Consider the following 20,230-nt stretch of genomic DNA (forward strand, 5'->3'; position numbering starts at 1 on the left):
CAAAGGAAGTCTCTTGCTTGTGTGCTTCGAGCATTGGAAGTCTCTTGCTTGTGTGCTTCGAGCATTTGTAATCGTATATTACTCATAGTGAAATCTCCTTGGAAGTGCAAGGGGACTGGACTACTTCCGGATTGTGGAAGGAACCAAGATAATTACTTTGTGTCGTTCTTCCTCTCTCTCTCTCGTTTTATTCCGCCGCATTTAGATTCTCGATTATCACTTCGTAAGCCGTCTCACTTAGCTTCGATCGGTGTGTTCGGTTTTAGGAGAAACGAAGAATTTTTCAAAACACAATTCAACCCCCTTCTTGTGTTTTTTCTCACCTTCAATATTCCCGTGCGGTTATAAAATTAGACATCACGCTTAAGATTGATTCAAGGGTTGAGATTGTCATCTCTCACAATAAAACTCCTCTCATTTGATACACTCCTCTCATTTGAGATGGTGAGGCAAAGTGAGAGAAGACGGCAATTAGGATAGATGATGGGTTAAAGAGAAATAATACAATAAGGAGATGTACATGTTAAAGTTTTTAATCTCCACCATCTAAAACCAATCTAAGGGTTGACAATTATTCTTATCATTCTCACATAAGTTATTTTCTCATGTGATATGCCCTATATATATATATATATATACATACATACATACATACATACACACTAGTATTTCCACCCGTGCAACGCACCGGGCCGACAATTTTTTGTGGAGTTAACAATTATATTTACGAACATACTACCAAAATACAAATTTATAATGCAGTGGTTAGACAAAATTGGGCTATATTGATCTAAATAAAATCAAAGATGTCATCTATCAAAAATTAGTTCAATTAAGTTAGAATCAAATACATATCATTAACAAATAACAATGAAGCCTACTTGTTATATGTAACACAAAATAGTAGGCCATACTTTAAAGCGCAATTAATCCAAAAAACATAACCCTTATTGTAGATAGATGCATCAACTATACTTAGCTCCAAAGTTATCTACAAAAATAAACAAAGGTTTTTGCATGTTAGCAATGTACTTTCGATAAAAAAAATTGACAATCAAGCTTAAATATAGACAGATTCATACCTCATAAGATAATTTCTACAAATTAGAAAAGACCTCCGGATAAACAACATTTAGAGTTGAGGTGCATGGATTGCCATCTTCATCCAAAATCAACATTTTCAGCCCCTTCTTCGTGGTTACCCTAGAAACAGCTACATACAATTGCCCATGTGTAAAAACAGTCGAGGTAGATACAATTCAACCTTCGACAATGATTGTCCCCGGCTCTTGTTTATTGTCATAGCAAAACACAATGAGATCGGAAATTGTCTTCTTGAAAATTTAAATGGAAATCCTGAATCGTAGGAACCAAATCCATCCTTGGGATTAATACCTTTTGTCCAATACCCTTGCCAAGAATGACGGCCGCAAGAATGATATTTTTCCCAAGGTGATTGACTTGTAGTCGTGTTCCATTACATAAGCCACCGGCTTGATCAATGTTTCTTAGCAGCATGATGGGAACTCCGGTCTTTAGAATCAACTTTCGTGGTTTGGTATTCCAGAACACTTTATGTCATTCAAAAATTCGTAGTGCACCAATCCCCTTGAATATCATAGTCTTCATCGATTTGCAAGTTGTATCCGAACTTAAGTACTCTGTTGCTTCCCCTTCAATTAGTGACAAAACATACTCATTGACTTGTTCAACGCATCAAGAGTAGGAGCAAGTATCGCTTTCTCTTCAAAGATCCTTCGATTGTCAATGCTATGAACAATACCTGGATAAACAAAATCAACCAATGCTTGTAGAGGATTGTTGCACGGAGGAATGCACAAATCCTCCGGAATATCAATGATGCTCTCTCCATCTTCATCTGCAACCATATCACCATTTCCAATTTTCAAAATCCATTTTGCAAAATCTCTCGATCTCATTTGCATTATCACTTGTGTCATCACCGCTAACCTCATGTTTTTTGTGAGCTTTAAGACCTTACAACTATGCCAAATATTAGAAGAATTAACGAGAGGACTTCATTATATCACGTTTACGTGCTTTCCTAATGACAGGTAATATTTGCCTCGAAATCACCACCAAGAATAACAACTTTCCCTCCAAAAGGTTTTTTCAAATTATCCTCATCTACAACCCTCATTATATCACGCATAGTACGATCAAATGCTTCAAAACGAAATTTGTGCATCATAGGGCCTCATCCCATATTATAAGACTTGCCTCTCTAAGCAACTTGGCTCTAGGATCTTGTTGTTTCATATTGCAAGTCGATTTTTCATTGATTTTCAATGGTATACAAAAAGTAGAATGCGCAGCCTTGCCTCCAGGCAACAACAAAGATGCAATTCCGCTCGATGCAACATTAATGACAATCTTACCTTGTGATCCGATGGCTGGATAGTGTCTTCCACATAAAGGTCTTTCCGGTTCCACCGTATCCATACAAAAAGTAGAACCGCCCATCATGTGCCTCAACAGATTTCATGATTGTGGAATAAACACCATACTTGCTCATCGCTGAGTTTTTCAAGAAGGGATTTATGTAGCCGACCTTGCTTATCTTTGTCATAGTTCAATTCATCGACAATGAATTTATTTGCTTGGGCAAGTAACTCATCGAACACCGGGTAAGGCAAAGTTTTGTGATCTTTCAATGACTTCCCATTACACATCAACAACTTCTCAATCTCAATAAGGCAAAGATTTTGCAAATCACTATCGGGAATGCGCAAATCCGCATAATTTATTTTACATCAAACAATAATTATGGTCCAATATTATAACATATATAATGATGCCGTGTCGGACATGTTATGAATAACTTTGCTAATTTTTTTGTAGTGTTCATAACGACATGTAGGTGTTCTTGTCTAATACAAATATAAGCAAATTTAATATAAAAAAAATCAAGTTAACCATATGTAAAGTATAATTCCATTTTAATGTAATATTCGTTAAGTACAAAGTGTTGAGTAAGGTTAAAATAAAGATTACAAACCTGGAATATTGAGCATCCTTCGTCTTGTATAGAGAATTCCATCAGCTAATAACTTCCAAGTAGCTTTCCATACATTATCGAGCTTGTGCATTGTATTCATGATTAAAAGTCTAACAAACAAAACACGGAGCATCCGACCACTCTGTGATCTAGAAGATTCAATAATTCCATCTATGAACTCTTTGTCATCGTACAATAACCCAAGCGCATAGCATGCATCTTGAAAAGTGTCGTAGAGCTTGCCATTAACAGCCTTAATACAATTGAACCCCTTACAACCCTTTTGAAAGGTCAACAAAATCCGCATGTAGTAAAGTTCACCGAGCCTACGGGAATGTAAGAAAGCCTCCCAATACGAAAACCCTTTTTCCTTGGAAGCCATATCCTCTTGTCGTGAAGATAAGTAAATTTTAACGGAAATTCGGCATATGTAATGTAACACCCCGTTTTCCCAACATAAAAAATTTCATTTAAAATCGTAGTATTTAATTCATAACGGAATGTCACACACTACTTTAACATCTCAAAACAGATAATAATAATTATCCTTCAAATTCAACATCATGAAAATCTTAAAACTGTTGCGGCGGAAAATAGTTCAACATTTAAAAGTCTTGGCACGCAGGCCTTATTGGAAAATCTCATAAATTAGTTCATAAAAGAGACACGTAAGGAATAGAAGTAAAAGCAAGCCCCCATCCCGTTACGTATCGAGCACCTAGACACCAAGTGAAGAGTCCACTCATGAACGCCTCAAATCTTTATTACCTGCACATTACCCACGGTCGAGGCAACATATACGCGAAGGGGTGAGATTTCATAATCAATACATTAAGCATATAATCCAATAAAATGCATTTAACAACTTAAACATTAATAACATATCAACAATTAACAATTAGCATATTTTTCATTTCATAACAAACACAATCATCAAATACCATTACTAATTTTCATCGCAGATCAAAATCTACTTAACACTCAACTTGACGACACAACTCATTTTTGACCATGCAACTCTATCAACTCAACAACAACTTGACAACACAACTCATCTTTGACCATGCAACTCTATCAACTCAACAACAACTTGACAACTTAAACAACATGAAACTTCTTGATATGCAAATGCATGTGGTACCATTCAACAACAAAATGAGCATAATAGGCTCTTCAACGTGTGAGCACAAAGGCTGCCTGCCCTAAAGCCCCCAACTTTAATGAGCACAAAGGCTGTCGGGCCTAAAGCCCCCAACTTTAATGAGCACAAAGGCTGCCGGGACTAAAGCCCCCAACTTTAACGAGTATGCAATGAACTTAAACTTCCAACAACTTAGACAACAACGTGAACAACTCATACGACTCATAATCATGGACAACTTCTTAAATTCCAACAACATAGACCGACTCATGCAACTTCAAGACACTAACAATCAACAACAGGAAACAACGACAAGATACAACATTTAATAACACTTGAATGCGTTAACATCATCTAAGGAATGAATTACATCAACATAAGTATCATAAAGCATCATAATATCATTCATGCAACAACACTACTAATCTCGGTCACCTAACGGACTTCGGAGCTTATGAAAGTATCCTAAACGGCTCTCTTACTTACTTCTAAGGTCAGCTCAAGACTACACGTGCGAAAGGATCGCATCGGGACAATTTTGGGCGCCTAACGGCCTAACTCGCGGTGGCGAGTAACTTTGCTCGCAATGGCGAGCAAAGCGTGCATTCCGGGTTCCTAAGTTCTTACTCGCGGTGGCGAGTTATTCGCTCGCAATGGCGAGCTTACTGGTCACTCGCACTTGCGAGTTGCATTGCTCGCAGTTGCGAGCTCTGGGTTCTAGCTCGCGGTTGCGAGTGTTCTTGCTCGCGAATGCGAGCGATGAATGTCGGTACGACCGTAAACCTAAAAATCACAACTTTTCACCTATATTCATGATTCCTTCATCCAAATAGCATCTAATTATCATCTTAAGTAATATCTAAGGTCTGTACACCAATTTTGCATCAATCTAACATCTGTTCATGATTCAATCGTCAAAATTGATCTTAAACCTAATTCTCAATTCTCACCAAAACTTAACCTAATCATGCTAAATTCATCCTATAGAATTGTACCCTTAATAATATTGAAAATTAGTCTCACCCTTACTCGATAATAGCGAGAAATCGATAGCCTCCCTTTGTTCTTCTCTCTTTCGACTTTTCTCCCTTTTTCTCCAAAAACGTACGTATTCTCGTTTTCCGACTTTTGTTGTCTATTTATCTCTCCTAATTACTTTTCTCACTGCTAATTTACTCATCTCCCAACACAACCCCACTTTTAATATTTTTATTTTATTTCTCATATCTTATTTTATTTACTAATAAAATAAGTCACACCAACATAGCAACTTCACCACAACAAAATACCCCACATAATTCATTTATAAATCATATAAACCACTCAACTTTATGAATCATAAAATTCACACATATCAATCATGAAAATCATTTAAATCATATATATAAATATATTTTTAAATACTCAAATAATTAAGACGGGCGTTACAACTCTCCCCAAATTATAGAATTTTTGTCCTCGAAAATTTACCTCAAGCAAACAACTCGGGGTAAGACTCCATCATCTTACTCTCTAGCTCCCATGTGAAGCTTTCACCGGTCGTTCCACTCCAAACGACTCTCACTAGAGGTATCTCCTTGCCTCTCAACGACTTCATCTTGCGATCATAAATCCTCAAGGGTAAGGTCTCCACCGTAAGGTTGTCTCTAACTTGCACATCATCACTCTGAATCACATGGGACGGGTACGGGACATACTTCCTCAACCGCGACACATGAAACACATCATGCAAATTTGATAAATGCGGTGGTAAGCCAACTCTATAAGCCACCGTGCCAATTCTTTCGGATATCCGATAAGGACCAATAAACTTCGGAGTCAACTTCTTAGACTTCAATGCACGACCAACACCGGTCATCGGAGTAACTCTCAAGAACACGTGGTCCCCTTCTTGAAACTCAAGGTATTTCCTACGCTTATCATGGTAACTCTTTTGTCGACTCGCGACGCTTTCATCTTTTCTTGAATCATTTTCACTTTCTCGGTAGTCCGCCGAACAATTTCGGTCCTAAAACTACACTTTCACCGTTTCAAACCAACACAACGGAGTCCTACACTTCCGACCATACAAAGCCTCGAAAGGTGCCATCCCAATACTTGAATGATAGCTGTTATTATATGTGAACTCTATTAACGGGAGATGACTATCCCAAGTCCCACCTTGCTCAAGTACACAAACTCTCAACAAGTCCTCAAGTGACTGAATCGTTCTTTCCGACCGACCATCCGTCCGAGGATGATAAGCCGAACTCAATCTCAACTTAGAGCCTAAAGCCTCTTGCAAACTCTTCCAAAATCTAGAAGTAAATCGTGGGTCTCTATCTGACACAATGCTCGAAGGAACACCATGCGGCTTCACAATGTCTCGAATATAAATATCTCGCCAACCGAGCCACAGGGAAAACTAATATTAATCGGAAGGAAGTGTGCCGACTTCGTCAATCTGTCAACAATCACCCGGATCGCGTCATTCCCTTTAGGAGTATTTGGCAAACTCGTCACAAAATCCATGGATATACTATCCCATTTTCATTCTGGTACATCTAACGGTGTCATCAATCCGGCGGGTTTCGATGCTCTACCTTCGACTTCCGACAAATCGTACAAGAGTACACAAATTGCGCTACATCGCGTTTCAATCCGTACCACCAAAACAACTTCTTCAAGTCATGATACATCTTTGTAGCTCCCGGATGAATACTTAAGCTACTCCTATGACTCTCCTCAAGAATCATCTTCTTTATCTCATCATTGTCCGGAATGCAAATCCTACCTCGAAATCTCGGCACACCTTGATCATCTACCTTGAAGTCACTATCTTCGAGTTTGATCACTAGAAACCAACAAGTCCACAAACTTAACATCGGCTTTGCGCATCTTTAATATCTTTTAAGAAATCATTATCAATTTTCGGCATTCCTAACTTAACGCTCCGAGACGACATTTCACAAACCAAGCTCATATCTCTAAATTGTTCAAGCAATTCAAATTCCTTCACCATCATAGCGTACATGTGTAAACTCTTCCTACTTAAGGCATCCGCAACAACATTAGCTTTACCCGGATGGTAATTCAAACTAAAGTCATAATCCTTCAACAATTCGAGCCACCGTCGCTCGTCGCATATTCAATTCTTTCTGATCAAACAAATACTTCAAGCTCTTGTGATCACTAAACACCTCAAATCTCGAACCATACAAGTAATGTCTCCAAATCTTAAGCACAAATACAACCGCAGCTAACTCCGGATCATGAGTAGGATAATTTCGTTCATGAGTTCTCAACCGTCTTGAGGCATAAGCAACCACTTTACCATCTTGCATAAGCACACCGCCTAAGCCCAATTTGGACGCATCACAATACACCGCAAAAGGTTCATCGAGTTTTGGCAAAATCAAAAGCGGAGCCATCGTCAAACACTTCTTCAATTCATTAAAACTGTTCTCACAATGAACATCCCACACAAAGGTTCTACCTTTACACGTCAACCGTGTTAACGGAAGTGCTAACTTAGAAAATCCTTCTATAAATCTTCGGTAGTATCCCCGCCAAACCCAAAAAGCTTCTAATCTCTCTCAGAATCGACTTAGGAGTCTCCCATTGTGATACCGCTTCAACTTTAGATGGATCGACTACAATACCACTACCGTAAATAACATGGCCCGGAAAACTTACCTCATTCAACCGTAATTCACACTTAGACAATTTAGCATACAACTTCTTCTCTTTCAAAGACTTGCAAAACGATTTTCAAATGTTCTGCATGTTATTCTTCTCGTCTTAGAGTAAATCAAAATATCATCGATGAACACAACCACAAAGCGATCCAAAAATGCATGGAAAATGCGATTCATATACTCCATAAACACGGCGGGCGCATTACTTACACCAAAAGGCATCACCTTATATTCATAATGACCATATCGCGTCCTAAAGGCCGTCTTCGCATATCTTCATCTTTTACTTTAATCCGATGGTAACCCGACCTTAAATCAATCTTGCCGAACACACGTGCACCCACCAAATTTGGTCCATCAAATCATCAATTCTAGAAAGTGGATATCTATTCTTTATAGTTACTTTATTCGGTTGTCGATAATCAATGCACAACCTCGTACTTCCATCTTTCTTCTTAACCAACAATACCGACGCTCCCCGGGGTGAAACACTCGGTCTAATGAACTTCTTATCTAGCAAATCTTCCAACTGTTTCTTCAACTCGGCCAACTCGAAGCCGACATACGGTAAGGTGTCATAGACACGAGGCTTCGTTCCGGAACAAGATCAATAGAAAATTCAACTTCTCTCTCCGGTGGTACATCGTGAATTTCATCGTGGAAAACTTCAGGAAAATCACACACCACTTGCAACCTATCAATCACCGCTTGGTTCTCCAAAGATAAGGATGCCATCAAGGAAAACATCAAGATCCCATCGCGTTCTAATTGCTTCACCGCTTAGTAGACAAAAATTCTGCTCCACTTTCCTCTTCGGCAGAAGAGAAACGCACCGACTTACTAAAACAATTAATGAGAACATGGTTGTACTCTAACCGGTTCATACCAAGAATTACATCCATTCCACTCGTATGCGTACAAACTAAATCAATCTCAAAATCACGATCAAACATAGACAAAGGACATCGTAAACAAACAAGAGAAGTAGTCACCGAACCCTTAGCCGGAGTTTCGACAACCATTTCTCCACTCATATCGACACGGCAAGACCCAACTTAGAAGCACAATCAAAAGCAACAAAACAATGTGTAACACCGGTATCAATAATAGCAACTAAAGGAGTATTGTTAATATAACAAGTATCTCTCGATCAAACGATCCTCATTTTCGATCCGAGTACCACAAAGCAAACACTTTCCCTCTAGTCCGAGTCTTCTTCGGATTCGTACACCGAGACCCAATATGACCCTCTTCCTTGCGGTTAAAACACACAATGTCCCCATGCTTACACTCTGCAAGTGTATGTCCTTTGCCACAACGAAAGCACCGTTTAATATCCTTAGTACAAGCATTACTCTTATGGCCTTTCTCGCCACAAGTGTAACAAACAATCTCAAAGCACCAGCATCCTTCTTGTTTGACCTCCTCTCATCATTAGCTCTCCCTTTTCCTTTGTCAACAGAGCACCTTTAATGCTTTGGGCGACTTTGTTGGCCCTTACCCCTCTTCTCACTCATAATCTTATAAAGAGCTTTCTTTGTCATCTTCATAGATTACGCATCTACTCACCAAAGCGAGAAAAGTCACGGATCTGTTGGTAACCAATGGCTCGCTTAATATCGGCACGCAAACCATTCTCAAACTTGATACACTTAGAGAACTCAGCATTGTCCCCAGGTGTAGTGTGGATAGAACCGAGCCATCTCCACAAACCTTGCCGCATACTCGTCACCGACATGTTTCCTTGCTTCGGCTCAAGGAACTCGATCTCTTTTCTTCCGCGAACATCCTCGGGAAAATATCTCGTTTAGGAACTCTCTCTTAAACACGGCCCAAGTAATAACGGCATCATCCTACTCTAGGGTAGGTTGGAGGCTCACCCACCGATCATCGGCTTCCTCGGCCGGCATATGCGTTCCAAAACGCACCTTCGGTCATCGGTACATTGCATAACTGCGAAAATTCTTTCAACCTCCTTGAGCCACGTCCGTGCTCCATCGTGTCGTACCTTCCTTTGAAAGTAGGAGGATGATTTCTCGTAAAGGTCTCCAACATTCTCACATCGGCATTCACACGAGCACCAACATTTGGATGTTGTCCCACGGCTTGGGCTACGGCTTCCAAAGCGACGAATCGCGGCATCATTTCTTCCGGCCATTCTAGTCCTCTTATAGCAAATAAGATTCGCAGCCTCCAGTCTCTTCTCTGCACATCACCCAACATTTAGAATATCATAATAGTGGTATTCCAACCGCTAAAGACACAACTCGACTCACTACTTGGCCGGACGGACCGACCTCGCTCTCGATACCAATTGTAACACCCCGTTTTCCCAACATAAAAAATTTCATTTAAAATCGAGTATTTAATTCATAACGGAATGTCACACACTACTTTAACATCTCAAAACAGATAATAATAATTATCCTTCAAATTCAACATCATGAAAATCTTAAAAGCTGTTGCGGCGGAAAATAGTTCAACATTTAAAAGTCTTGGCACGCAGACCTTATTGGAAAATCTCATAAATTAGTTCATAAAAGAGACACGTAAGGAATAGAAGTAAAAGCAAGCCCCCATCCCGTTATGTATCGAGCACCTAGACACCAAGTGAAGAGTCCACTCATGAACGCCTCAAATCTTTATTACCTGCACACTACCCACGGTCGAGGCAACATATACGCGGAGAAGGGGTGAGATTTCATAATCAATACATTAAGCATATAATCCAATAAAATGCATTTAACAACTTAAACATTAATAACATATCAACAATTAACAATTAGCATATTTTTCATTTCATAACAAACACAATCATCAAATACCATTACTAATTTTCATCGCAAATCATAATCAACTTAACACTCAACTTGACGACACAACTCATCTTTGACCATGCAACTCTATCAACTCAACAACAACTTGACAACACAGCCTCATCTTTGACCATGCAACTCTATCAACTCAACAACAACTTGACAACTTAAACAACATGAAACTTCTTGATATGCAAATGCATGTGGTACCATTCAACAACAAAATGAGCATAATAGGCTCTTCAACGTGTGAGCACAAAGGCCTGCTGGGCCTAAAGCCCCCAACTTTAATGAGCAGAAGGCCGCCGGGCCTAAAGCCCCCAACTTTAATGAGCACAAAGGCTGCCGGGCCTAAAGCCCCCAACTTTAATGAGTATGCAATGAACTCAAACTTCCAACAACTTAGACAACAACGTGAACAACTCATACGACTCATAATCATGGACAACTTCTTAAATTCCAACAACATAGACCGACTCATGCAACTTCAAGACACTAACAAATAACAACAGGAAACAAAGAATATACGGCATTTAATAACACTTGAATGCGTTAACATCATCTAAAGAATGAATTACATCAACATAAGTATCATAAAGCATCATAATATCATTCATGCAACAACACTACTAATCTCGGTCACCTAACAGACTTCCGGAGCTTATGAAAGTATCCTAAATAGCTCTCTTACTTACTTCTAAGGTCAACTCAAGACTACACGTGCGAAAGGATCGCATCGGGACAATTTTGGGCGCCTAATGCCTAACTCGCGGTGGCGAGTAACTTTGCTCGCAATGGCGAGCAAAGCGTGCATTCCGGGTTCCTAAGTCCTTACTCGCAAGGGCGAGTTATTCGCTCGCAAGGGCGAGCTTGCGGTCACTTGCGGTTGCGAGTTGCATTGCTCGCAGTTGCGAGCTCTGGGTTCTAGCTCGCGGTTGCGAGTGTTCTTGATCACGGATGCGAGCGATGAATGTCGATACGGCCAGAAACCTAAAAATCACAACTTTTCACCTATATTCATGATTCCTTCATCCAAATAGCATCTAATTATCATCTTAAGTAATATCTAAGGTCTGTACACCAATTTTGCATCAATCTAACATCTGTTCATGATTCAATCGTCAAAATTGATCTTAAACCTAATTCTCAATTCTCACCAAAACTTAACCTAATCATGCTAAATTCATCCTATAGAATTGTACCCTTAATAATATTGAAAATTAGCCTCACCCTTACACGATAATAGCAGAAATCGATAGCCTCCCTTTGTTCTTCTCTCTTTCGACTTTTCTCCCTTTTTCTCCAAAAACGTACGCATTCTCGTTTTCTCGACTTTTGTTGTCTATTTATCTCTCCTAATTACTTTTCTCACTGCTAATTTACTCATCTCCCAACACAACCCCACTTTTAATATTTTTATTTTATTTCTCATATCTTATTTTATTTACTAATAAAATAAGTCACACCAACATAACAACTTCACCACAACAAAATACCCCACATAATTCATTTATAAATCATATAAACCACTCAACTTCATGAATCATAAAATTCACACATATCAATCATGAAAATCATTTAAATCATATATATAAATATTTTTTTAAATACTCGTATAATTAAGACGGGCGTTACATGTAAGATGTCTACCCTCATCGTATTCTTGGTTTGCAACAAACCAAGCAAGAAACATAGTTGGAACTGATTGATGATACTTCACAACATTTTGAAGCTTTTGATTTTCCTTGAACCTAACACATTGCCGACCCTCTAGGTGTAAAGCTAATCTCATAACAGAGATGGCCATTTCTCATGGATATCAAACATGAAAATTCTCCAACATGCTTCACATGGTGACACATAGCGACAATCATAGTAACGCTTAATTTCATCAATCGGCCCTTCTTCATCTTTGTCTCATGCTTGTTTTTTAATATGGAGGTTTGCTCTATCGGGACCTTTGTTCACATATTTGAATAGATACTTGATTGCATTTGACTTGTTGCAATATTCGGTATTAACATGTGCTTGATATCTCATCGGGAGTGTTGGATTGTAAGGAACAACATACCTATTGTCCAAAGGAGTTCCATTCTTGATCACACTAACACCATTATCTTTTCTTTTATATACCGGAAAACCATCTTCATCAATAGCTGGCCTCTAAAAACTTCTTTGGAAAGTATTTTGAGCATCTTTTTCCCTTCATGCAAGGTGAATTCAAGTTCGCACCTCCGCATGGTCCATGCATCATGTATGTTGAAACGGCCGAGTGCAACTTTGGATATAGATGTGGATGAGGAATCTCTCGTGATATAACCCTATCTATTTCCTTAGTTGTATGCGGTTGTTGACACCTTCTAACCATAAAAGAATGTGTGCATGTGGTAGCCCCCTCTTTTGAAACTCTACGGTATACATACCTATGATATATGAAAATATTAAAACATGCGTAATATATAGACACACACACACACACACACACACACACACACACACACACTTTTTTACTTAAAGTATTCAATATATTTTAAAAATCGTGTGCATCAATAAAAGGTAAGAATTTTTTTTAAGGATTAAATGGTAAGATTTTAAAATCCGGACTGTCTCAATTGGCTCTATAATATTATTGTTTTATTGTAAAAAAAATCTTGTAGTATTCAATATATACTTCTACAAAAAATATATATAAATCTTGTGTTTAGTACAACAAAATAATTTGTTGGTATTCAATTGACATTTCTCACAACTTATAAAATGTTTTTTGTATTTAAAAATATATAGATTTTTATACTCCCTCAGTCTCACGTATCAATAGATGACCTAGTTGACTCCGACACACGTATCAATGCATATGTTTTATCTTTGATATCTTCAATTCTCTACTAAAAAAAATTATGAAAATTTAATATTTTAAAAATATTCATCGAGACGAATCCAACAACATCTTACATAATATTATTTATCTTTGTGAATTAGTAGAAAAATATAGTCAAAATATGTTAAGTCAATAATGTATATTGTCAACTAGGTCATCTATTGAGGGACGGAGGGAGTAGATGTTATGTTTTGTCTACTTGGTTTTGGTAAAGACCTTTTAGTTAAAAATATGAAAACATCACTCATTCAACAATCTCACAAACTTGAGAATCACAGTCTTTTTTTTCTTTTCCTTTTTTTGTTGCTTCTACAATGAGATTATCTTCACTGACTCTCATTGTCATGTCTTTTTGTTTTTCCAATTTTTCTTCTAAACAGTTGGTACTCCAATGTTACAACCGGCAACAACACTTCATCCAATCACCTGTGAAGAGTTGCCTGCCTTATCAGTTACTATGTCGCTGTTCAGTGCACGGTATATCCAAAAAGAAAAAAAATACGACACAAAACAAAAATAATAAGACTATAAGAGGATTTCTATTATCATACAAATTGTAAAACGAACATAGCATTCAAATCCCTCCCCCTAAGATGTAAAACAAATATTTTATTTGATATATCTTAACCCAGCAAAAACATTTGGGTTGCGATGTATCCCTTCCTGTGATTTGAAAAAGAAAAATATACTTTGTTGTAATAAAAAGAAACTGTTGAAGCAGGGTTTTGGGCTGATTGATCCATGGACTCAAGCTGGTTTAAGAAAATTGCTTTTTTGACATAAAATACTTCCTATTAACACAAGTAAATGACGCTTTTACCCCCAGCGGCAGTTAACAACATTTGGGACATGCGACGGCGTGCTTGCCGGCGGCTTCCGGCGGTTGTTAACTACCGCTGAATTCATTTCTACACAGCCTAACTACGTTTGATGTACCATTCCTTTTCTCATTCTTCTTTTCTTCTTCCTTTCTTCTTTCTTTTCTCATCAACAAACTCAGTAATCAACAACTCCTCTTTGTACAATGAAGATACAATTTCTGAAAAAGAATATGAGCTATATTATTTTTGATTCAATTGGAAAACCATTAAAACAGATATGTGAATGAAGCAACTCCTCCTCTTTTTTTTTCTTCTTCAATCTCAATCATGGAAACAAGGAACGAGAATTCAACATCTCAGCAAAATTAATATAACTCCTTCTCACGTTTTCACAACATCAATTTTTTAATAAAAATTGGAACCGCAAAATTGAAGAAGACAAATGCAGATTCCTAATTTCTTGTGTCAAACTTTATATAATTCCTAATTTCATTGATTGTTGGACTTGTTGTTGGACTTGTTGCAATTTATGGTGAGTTTTTGCAATTTATGAATACTCTTGATTGTTGGACTTGTTGTTGAACTAAATTTTTTCTAGGGTTAATATGTCTTTACCCCCGTAATTTGGGCGAGTTTCGATTTTCCCCCCGTAAAAAATTTTGTTAAGATTCCGACCCCGTAATTTGAAGATTCCGTCGAAAACACCCCTGGTCGAATCCGGCACACGCCCGGTCCGATGTGGTGCGCCACGTCACCTTTTTATGATGACGTGGCACGCCGATTGTATAATTATTTTATTTTTTTATATTGTACACGTGGCATTTTTTATTTTTTTAATTAAAAAATATTATTTTTAAATAATATTTTTTTTTTAAAAAACGAAAAAAATTCTTAACAAATAAAAAAAATGATGAAAAAATAAAAAAATACTGAAAAAATTAATAAAAATGAAAACAAAAATCTGGAAAATTTTAAAAATAAAAAATAAAATCTGGAAAAATTAAAAAAAATGAAAACATTCGGGAAAAAATTAATAAATTTTGAAAAATTCATATTTCCAGATTTTTTTCAATACCGGAAAAATGAAAAAAAATCTTTTTCTTCGGAAAGTACTTGTCTTTCAACCGTATAACATGATTTATATACCGGTGTCAATCAATATACATTGTATCCCTGTTATTCGGACATGATTTTTATAAATATGATTAATCTTGAAAATTTTGAAAATGATCAATCTTGAAATTATTGAAAAAAGATTAATCGGCTCTTTGGGACTGGTTGTTTCTTTTCAAAAATGTCCTCAATTTTCAATACAAATAAAACATGTAACACATCGTAAATATTGAAAAAAATTCCAGATTGTTTTTATTTTTCGAAAAAGAAGTTTTTCAAATTTTCTCAAACAAAAAAAAATCTTGAAAATATTTTTATTGTTAAAAATCTGTGTACAAATTTATTTAAAAATTTAGGAAAATTCAGATTTTTTTTTCAATTTTTTTTTTAACGATGTGTTACAAATTTGAGAATATTTTCTAATATTTAAAAATTGAGGATAAAAACAATCTGGAAATTATTTGTATTGAAAATTGAGGACATTTTTGAAAAGTACTTTCGAGAAAAAATGAATTTTTTTCATTTTTCCGGTATTGAAAAAAATCTGGAAATATGAATTTTTCAAAATTTATTAATTTTTTCCAGAATGTTTTCATTTTTTAATTTTTCCAGATTTTATTTTTTATTTTTAAAATTTTCCAGATTTTTGTTTTCATTTTTATTAATTTTTTCGGTATTTTTTATTTTTTCAGTATTTTTTTCATTTTTTATTTGTTAAGAATTTTTTCCGTTTTTTTTTAAAAAAATTTAAAAAATTAAAAATAAAATATTTTTTAATTAAAAAAATATTTTTTAATTAAAAATAAAAATTTAGTAATTAAAAAAACATTTTTTTAATAAAAAAATAAAAAATGCCACGTGTACAATATAAACAAATAAAAAATAAAATAATTATACGGTCGGCGTGCCACGTCATCATAAAAAGGTAACGTGGCGCGCCACATCGGCACTCGACGTGTGCCGCATTCGAGCAGGGGTGTTTTCGACGGAATCTTCAAATTACGGGGTCGGAATTTTAACAAAATTTATTACAAGGGGGGAAAACCAAAACTCGCCCAAATTACATGGGGGTAAACACATATTAACCCTTTTTTTCTATGGGTTTATGTTAAATTTGGATTATTTATTTGGTATGAAGAAGAAGAAGATGAATGAAGAAAAGTTAGATGTTTGTCTATTCATAATTATGAAAACCCAACATGAATTGATAAATCCAAAACAACACACGAGAAAAACACTCTTGAGCGAGAATAAAAAAATTTAGGAAAAGGAAGAAGAAGAAAGGGTATTAAAAAATGGAAGTGTAGCGAGAATAAGTGGGCATATGCAAAAAGCAATTTTCAGCCGTAGTTAACTACCATCGATAGTCAACGGTTGTTAACTACCGGAGCTTGAGCTAACGGTTGTTAAGCTAGTTGGGGGTAAAAGCGTCATTTACTTGTGTCAATAGGAAGTATTCTATGTCAAAAAAGCAATTTTCCTGGTTTAATTTCCCATGAACATTTTGATTCTATGCTATTTTTAATTATTCCACTTCTAGCCGGATGCAAACATACAATTAGTTTAATTTGTTTTGGGAGCTATGCTACCTTTGTTTATAGAAGATGTTATATGATACTCACAAGAAGTCATAATCCTTGAATAGTAATATACATATGGTGATACCGATAATTAAGGAGTTTGGTCCTTAATTTTATGTGAGATGTGAAGAGAGTCCATGCCATGGGCGTTTTTACCACCCGGCTAGCCCGGGCACACCCCCGGGCTCAACCCATACCTTCTTTATATCGTTAAAAGAAATTTACAAGAAATTTGACTTATAGTGACAGCCAAAATCCGTCACTATAAGGCAAATTTCCGTAGCTAAATCTATCTGTCAGTGTCAAATGGTTGTCATTGCATGTTTTCCACTTTTACCTACGGACAAAACATAGTTAATTCTAAGGAGACCATTTTAAAAACATTATGGACTTTTACCTACGGTTTCGGCTGTCACTAAAACTTATCATTGTTTTATTTATTTTTATTATATTTTCTATTCTACTATAAATTCTAAAAATGAATAATTCATAAAATTACCATTAAAATTAGTTTAATCAATATAATAAAATATTATAATCAATATCATTGGAATTTGAAATTGATTACTATAATCAATTTTTAGAATAAATTATTGAAGTGACTTAACTAAAATAATTCTCCTTAACTATGAACTATTATACCATTCACCCAAGCCAATACTCGATACTCACAAAAATTCTTAATACTCACATAAATTAAAATCTATATATACTCCATTGTTCATTTAATTTATGGTAACAAAATTTATGGCAAAAGTTGGAAGTCCACCGGTTATCAAGCCATGTCAATGAGCTAGCAAAATAATCTTATAAGCCCGTGAGAAATAATTGTTTTCAACAAGATCAACGACGTGTGGTTCAATGACTTGATGATATGTTACACCGAACGGGAGATATTCAAGTCACATGTTGATATTCTTCGAACATTCACCGCAAAGAGGTTTCGGAAAAGACATTTACCTCCTAATTTTATTTAGCACACTATTGACAGGTTATGTTTCATCTCTCTTGTTTCAAACTGTACTTTTATCGACAAAATGACGAGCCTATTTTATTTCGATTTATGACTATTTATATATTGCTCCCTCCGGTCATTATTATAAGCAAAATTCCACGTTTTAGATACATCGAATAATTAATGTATCTAATCTATAATAAAGGCTAGATACATTAATTATTCAATGTATTCAAAAAATGGAATTTTACTTATAATAGTGACCGAAGGAAATATGTCACATTTGAATTTGAGGTCAAAATTTTGCCTGCCCGATAAAATTTCTGGTTTCGCCATCGATCCATGCACAGTTTATTAATGCATGAAGACAAAAATAGAAAGAGAGACAGAGAAGAGGAAGCAAACGGAGTTTGTGTCTTTATTGTCTTCGGAAACAGACAACCTCAGTTGACTTGATTGCCATGCATAACTGAAACATATACCCTGTCACATTCCAACACAGTAACTTCTTTATTACTCCTTTTTTACTTTTTTGTTTCTCTTGAATATTCTCTTCCCTTATTTCATGGAAGTGGAACCTTCAAGATTTTGCTATTTCTTTTCCTCGTACGTACACATGCTTTGTTCATAATTTATTCAATTAAAAGTGGATCATGGTTTTCAAATTCTAAAAATTAATTTGAAGATAGATGCACTTTATTTTTTTGCGTATACGAACTATTCATAGTTAGAACTGCACAGACTAATCATCTAAGTTAATTGGTATTGTTATTTCAGGTGGCTAGGGTGGAACTTGGCTATGCCGTCTAATCTATTTGTATTATTTCCAATTTTTGCTCCTTTGCTCTGACTTGATATGTTGTCATGTGGTCTATATGATAATGAAACGACACTATTTTCTCTACTAAGAATCTCTATGTTGAGAAGTGGTGGATATCAATTGTCCTCTTAAAATAATTTCTTTTGGTAAAACATTGAGATCCTTGCGTTCTTTTTACAAGTAGATAGTAGAAACCTATGAAACACGTACACAAACACGAATACGACACAGTTACGTTGACATTTATCAATTATTTAAAAAATGGCATAATTCGATATAATTAGAAGTATAAGTGTCGTGTTGCCGTCGGTGCACTAGGGCATATTTAATCATAATTGTTGATGCATATGATTGCTCTCTTGATCTCATATGGGTCTCGTTACGCCTATGCGATCACATTTTCATCGGCTTTGATGGGTGGTGACTCTCGTTTCTCGCTCATTTGTTTTTTTATTACTTATTATATGTTCTTTTTAGTGGGATTAATGTAGTCATTTTTCTAGACTAGATAATTTTTACTCATTAAAAAAACAATAATAATAATAAGTCACAAAATTAATCAAGTTTGAATACAACCACATTATAACAAAAAAAAAAACATTATGAAATATTCAAAAAAAAGTATACAAAAAGAAAGAAATTAAAAAACATAGTCATTGAAATATTCTGTTGAACAGGAATTACTTAGGAAAGCATGTTAACTTTCTTGATTGGAAGAGGGCCAACAAGACCCCACAAAACTTTTATATGCCTTAGTTAAATTAAGAAAAATAGGTGTCCTTGTCCAGTATCTACCTTCAGGACCCTTTTGATTAATTTGATCAGACATACTTTAAAGACCACATCATATTCACTGACCCCTCTGACCATGAGAATTTATGTTTTTCCCCTGCACTTTTGCTACACTAATTCAATCATGCACGAGCCTAGCCAGAATACGAGTATGAGTTTTAATCAAGCGTGTTAAGAATGAAAGCCCTTAACCTAAGACTAAAGAGTTCGCGTAGCTTTTGACCGATATAAATATGATACTTTTAAATAAAAAAAATGTTACATAGCAAAATTATAAGCAAATGTTTCCTCTTCCGGTCATATTTATAAGAAAAAACTACTTGTTCATTGAATACCTAATATATTTGGTTTATAATATATACCGAATACATTAGGTATTTATTGAACCTAACAAATAATATTTTGCATATAAATGTGATAGGAGAAAGTATATCGTGATTTTATCTACTAACCTCGAATAATTCAATAATCGTGTCATAAATCAAGTGACAAAAGAAAAATGTTTGTATTTGTCAAAGTAGATTGGTCTAATTGGTAAAAATTCAACTCGATTTTACAATGTTTGAAGTTTGAATTCTAATGTTCTTGTGAGGATCTCATTGGTATAGATAATATATG

At 35.8% G+C, this 20,230-nt stretch overlaps 1 pseudogene; it reads right to left on the reverse strand.

The window, feature by feature from the left end:
• Positions 1-1,097: 1,097 nt before the first annotated feature.
• LOC146902280 (uncharacterized) lies at positions 1,098-13,074 on the reverse strand (annotated as a pseudogene).
• Between the last annotated feature and the right edge of the window lie 7,156 nt (positions 13,075-20,230).

Source organism: Medicago sativa, chromosome 8 (genome assembly GCF_051527215.1).
Source record: "Medicago sativa cultivar Bolivia chromosome 8, Bolivia_mono, whole genome shotgun sequence".
NCBI lineage: Eukaryota > Viridiplantae > Streptophyta > Magnoliopsida > Fabales > Fabaceae > Medicago > Medicago sativa.